The sequence below is a fragment of the Notolepis coatsorum genome (genome assembly GCF_963971535.1).
Source record: "Notolepis coatsorum genome assembly, chromosome: 19".
In the NCBI taxonomy this organism is placed as follows: domain Eukaryota; kingdom Metazoa; phylum Chordata; class Actinopteri; order Aulopiformes; family Paralepididae; genus Notolepis; species Notolepis coatsorum.
Window position 1 is genome coordinate 37,225,580 of NC_140183.1, and position 6,043 is coordinate 37,231,622.

Below are 6,043 nucleotides of genomic sequence, written 5' to 3' on the forward strand. Positions count from 1 at the left end.
AGCCCAAGTAGCCACCCCCTAGCCCCGCCCCTGGTCATGACGTTATATTGAGGCTGTCGTAGTCAATGCAGATTAATACATTTAGATAATTGAGAGTGTGTGTGTGTGTGTGTGTGTGTGTGTGTGTGTGTGTGTGTGTGTGTGTGTGTGTGTGTGTGTGTGTGTGTGTGTGTGTGTGTGTGTGTGTGTGTGTGTGTGTGTGTGTGTGTGTGTGTGTGTGTGTGTGAGTGATTATGGACCATGATGTGTAGAGTACCCCTCCATCAGTTCAAAGAGCAGAATAACCAAGAGTGACATTCAGTAACTGCGAGCAAGTGCAGTCTTATTATCAGCAGAAATGTCAGGGAGAAATGCGCATTGGCGACCCTCTCCCGTTACCACCATGGCATCACACACTATCCCCCACGGAGCCAGTCTGTTCCCCAAACACTGCGCATTTTACGCAGGAGGAGGTGGAGACAGTGCTGCGCGCTCTCCCTAACAATAAATCAAGTGGTATGGACGGTGTCACTTATGAGTCACTCAAAGCCACGCAGCCAGGTATCCTAACATCAATCTTTAATGCCTGCCTGGAGAACAAAAGAGTGCCTGAGTCATGGAAGGGTGCTCTCGTCCACAGAATTCCCAAAAAGGACAATATCCCGGACAACCCATCAACCTGGAGAGACATTTCACTTCTTCCTACCATCTACAAGGTATTTATGAAATGTATCCTTGACGCATCTTGCCCTGGCTCGTGGATGAAAACATACTGTCTCCCAAACAAAAGGCCTATATCAACAGGCAGGGCATGAATGAGCATGTGTTCTGTCTCAAAACAGGCATTGATGATTTCAAACACGAGTCCAGTAAATTTTATTCAGTGTTTCTGGATTTCCGTGATGCTTTTGGAACCCTAGCACACAATGTCATGCTGACAGCCCTTGAGGAAATACATCTACCCCAGGTTTTCATTGACATTGTTAGGGATGTTTACTCTGGTTCATACATACAGGTGATTTGTGGCAAACAGCTCACAGACCCAATCCCACTCCAAGTAGGTATAAAGACAGGCTGTCCATGGAGTGCAGTCAACTTTTTACTCGCTATCAACTCATGGTTAAAATGGCTTTGTAGTTGCGCTCCCCCTAATGTAATTTCCCCTAATCCCGTCCAGGGGTATGCAGATGATGTAATAATAGCCTCCAGACAGGAGGCTGTCATAAACACCATGCTCTCCAGAACCGACTCCTTCCTAGAGTGGTCTGGATTAGAGGTCAAATATGCAAAATGTGCTGTATTCTATGAGAGGCGGAGCGGGGGAAACCGCTGGTACCGGGCAAAATCAGATATAATTCCCACATTTACAGTTGATAACAAGCCACTGAGAGTCTACGCACGTCATGAAACATACCTATCTGGGTCATAAATTTAATGTGGCAGGTGAATGGGAACAACAAGTGAGTGAAATTATCTCTGATTACTCAACCAGATTAGATTTAATTGATTCATCGCCCCTGCCACTCATCATGAAGCTTGAAGCAGTCAGACAAATAGCCCTGGTCAAAGTTCAGCACCTATTCTAAAATGTACATATTCCTCGCAAATTTCTCTGTGAGATGAACAATAAAACCGTACAGATGGTGAGACAATGGACTGGACTGAACACTCACTCAACACGGGACATCATATTCCATACCATGCGGAGGGGCGGCCTGGGTGTTCCCAACTTTGAATGGACGTACATTGCCACGAGACTCAGTCATCTTCTCAACATGCTGAACAGTGACGACCAGCACGTCAGAGAGCAGGCCAGAGCCTCTCTGTTCCTAGACCTGCAGAGACGCAAGGTTCCCCTGGCGTGTGGGTCTGATCCAAACTTCCTGGGTTACAAGAAGAAAGCTAGTGGAAAGCTGGACAGCCGCGCCCCCGGATTCGGGGTGTGGTCTGACTGGCCAGACCTGAATGACCTATGCGGCTGGTCCAACGTGGCCCTGGAGTGGGTGGGGCCGGACTCAGACGCTGTTAACGTTTCTGAGGAGATCATCTCTGACCCTACCATCTCTGTGTAGGCCACCATTGACATCTGTGGAACATGGCATGAACTGCCACTTACCAATGCCCGTGGCCATCTCATGTCGGCACAACAACAACGCCAACGTCAACACTGGACTGAGCTTAAACTGCAAGGGAAGCTTGCTTGTCTCCCTGCCGCTGACCACTCTGTCTTGCACGCAGTTTTTAAAAATGTAGCTATTGATGAGAGCATCATCATTTTTACTTTAAAAGCTAGGCTACAGGTTTTACCATCAATGCTCAACCTTTCCATCTGGTTCCCTGGCAGTCATAGCCCACACTGCATACACCATGGTCACAAACAGACAACAGAAACCATGTCTCACATACTCAATGGCTGTCATGCATACAAAGGGCTCTACATTTGTAGGCATGATAGGATCGTGAACCTGATTGCAGACAGTGTCAGTTCCACACTCGGGTCACCTGCAACATATAAGCTGTATAAACACACCAGTGTGAAGCCATATATGCTCAATCTGTGTAGGGACAATTCACTGTTCTCTGACATTTCAGCAAACACCCCCGATGTTGTTATTGTTAATGAGAATAACAGAGAGGTTCTCATCCTGGAAGTTGGTTGCACGTTTGACTACAGTCTAGAGGAAGCATTTACAACCAAAATGTTAAAATATCAACTGTTAGACCATACCATTTCACAACTTGGCTACAACTGTAAACTTTTAGTCTTCATATTTGGAAGCCTGGGTCATGTCCATAAATTGGGTGTTAGAGGCCTTCAGTTGGCCGGTCTTCCGAAGAGAAGTGCCAAACAATTAGCTAAATATTGCTCAGTGTCAGCAATTATTGGCAGCCGGGCAATTTGGAGAATACGCTGCTATCTGTACCCATGAGCTGTGTGTTGATTGTCAGGTTCATCATCCGTGTGAGTCTGTAACTTTGATTGCCACTGTGGCACGATTGTATCCGAATAATCCCACAATGTACAAGTGCACTGTTAATATATGTGTCCTTTAAACCTTGTTTTTATGTGGACATAAATAAAATATTCTAAATGTGTGTGTGTGTGTGTGTGTGTGTGTGTGTGTGTGTGTGTGTGTGTGTGTGTGTGTGTGTGTGTGTGTGTGTGTGTGTGTGTGTGTGTGTGTGTGTGTGTGTGTGTGTGTGTGTGTGTGTGTGTGTGTGATTATGGACCATGATGTGTAGAGTACCCCTCCATCAGTTCAAAGAGCAGAATAACCAAGAGTGACATTCAATTATGGTATGCTAATTTGTTCTTTATTAATGAATTAATTTGGGTTTTCACCATTAATTTAGTTAATTAGCTATTTTGGATGCAAGCTCTCACATGCAGATTGCAATTTTCCCTCCAATAATGGATCATGATGAAATATATTATTAGCAATAAAAGTGAATGGGACAAGTGAAGTGAAACTGCTCATCACAACTGGATGGATGACGAGTAAGGAAAGGACACGAGTTCAAGGAAAATGGTGCCTGCAAGTTGCAGTTAAAATATTTTCTTGAAACATCCGTTTGATATGTAGAGGGCACTCACAGCACATTATCTTGTTTTGATGTTGAGAAGGCACTTAAAGTATGTTGTTTTGTTTTGATACGTGGCTATTAGGCTCCTCAAAGGCTGACAGGCAGACCATGTCTTCACTGTAATTGCAAATGGGTCGCTTCACACATACAAATATACAACCGGTGAACATATGGTTAATATTTCATTCCAATGTCATTCCAATGTTCCAACATAAACTAACCTGTATAGCAAATACAATGAAAATGAATATGTTGTCTAGTGTTAGGAGCAGAGTCAATCAACTAGAAATAAAAAACACACCTACAGGGATTTGTTATTTTTGGTGGTAGGTTTACCTGTTGGCTGTTTACATATGGAAAATGTATTGAGTCTTTAAATGGGTTACTCTCCAAATATGGTGTAATTTCAACTTACAATTAGTCTTACTTCCTTACCAAAATGTACAATATTATTATATTATATAATTCAACATATTCAGTGCATGAAAGGCAGTAATTCTCACATAATTCTGTTATTGAATTTAGAAACATAATAGCTTTGAAATAAAAGGGTAAAATATATGTGTATATATATATTTCTACCTAGCTTTTGACCCCATAGGTTTTACTGTAGATGGTGTTTCATCCCAGTGTTTGTGTTAACTAACAATAATTTTTGGTTGCTTTTTTTATACTAACAAAACCCAGCCTTGCCAAAACCAAGGGAGAAAGGAAGCTTTCTAGCCTAAAACATGTGCAACTGGGAAATATTTATCTCCTGTCCCACAAAATATGTTGTTGGTACCAAATGATTTGGTAGGTAGGTGATAGGTGTTGTTTATTTGTTTTATCTATCATTTATTTAGCCAGGAAGATCCCATTGAGATACAAGATCTCTTCTTTCAGGGACTCCTGATACAGCAGTTGTTGGTACTATAGTAGATAGTAAACTGAACGTGTCAAAACATGCAGAGGCACTATACAAGAAGGGCCAGAGCTGACTCTACTTCCTCAGAAGGCTGAGATCCTTCAATGTCTGTACAAGGATGTTGAGGATGTTCTATGAGTCGGTGGTGGCGGGCGCCTTCTTGTATGCTGTGACCTGCTGGGGCAGCGGACTGAGAGCAGTGGACACAACCAGGCTGGATAAGCTTGTCAGGAAGGCCAGCAGTGTGGTTGGGGTGGAGCTGGACTCTCTAGCGAGGGTGGCGGAGAGGACGAGCCTTGCTAAGCTCCAGGCCATCAGGGAAAACCCCACCCACCCACTATGCACAGACTTGGCTGACAGGAGGAGCATGTTCAGTGCTAGGCTCACACTACCCAAATGCAGCACTGAACGGCACAGGAAGTCCTTCATTCCAACAGCCATCAGACTATACAATGCATCACTGTGCCTCACTGCATCACTGAGCACAGAGCGGCAGCTCAATAGTGGCAGGAGGCCGCGACTAGCGGCCTCCAGGCTCCAAAACAGGGGGCAGCGACGGCTGCCAGACATTGACCTTGGATTAATAGGAACCCAAGGAGGACAATACACTACCTGAAGCATACTGCACCTTATGTGACACTGTGAATATATATTTAATTTAGTTAGATAGTTAAATTATATTGACCAAATTGTTTACACTGCTGTGTTGTTTTTTACTACCTGTACCCCCCATGCCCCATGCCCTTCCCCCATGCTCAGTATATTTTTACTGTATTTATTTCTGTATATTTTATTTCATTTTTATTCTATTTTACTCTACACTTATCCTAGGCAACTTGATTGATTTGTGTTATTATTCTAATTCGTGACCTGTCCTGTCTAAATGTTTAAATGTTGAGCGATTTGCAGTGTCAAATTTCCCACGGGATAATAAATGTATTTCTATTCTATTCTATTCTATTCTAGTATAATAATGTATAATGCCTATAATAAAATCTTGTAACAACTGTTTTACAAATTTAAATAAAATGGATTTTTAGCACTTGATGGCACATTTGTATCTTTCTTTTACTGTAAGCAGGTTGTGTTATTCTGTTGTGTTAAATGTATTAGAATTGTACAGTTGTCCTGATGTTTTATAATTGTATTTATTATAGAAATTATATGCCAGTAATATGTGAATCAGAATGACTGCTATTACATTTCTAGTAGTAGTAGTATATTTTTTATATATTCATTCAAATGTAAAATGTTACAATACGAAACACAAATCACAGTGACACCAATGACATTTAAAGGTATCCAATGGAGTATTGTAGAATAATTTGGCTGTTAAATTATACATATTAACCCCCAATTTGTATTCAGGAGGAAGGTTTTAGATTAAATCCTCTGGTGATTTTAACTAGGAAATCATTAAAGGGACCATTTGTCTGTGGTCATGCAAGCAAGGATGTCTCAACAGAAACCAACTTTGCATACAGACCTGCTGAACCCTTAGAGAACAATAGTGTGAAGATGTAGCCGGGGGTCACAGTTTGTCAAGAGCCTGGTTACCTAGCAACCAACTCT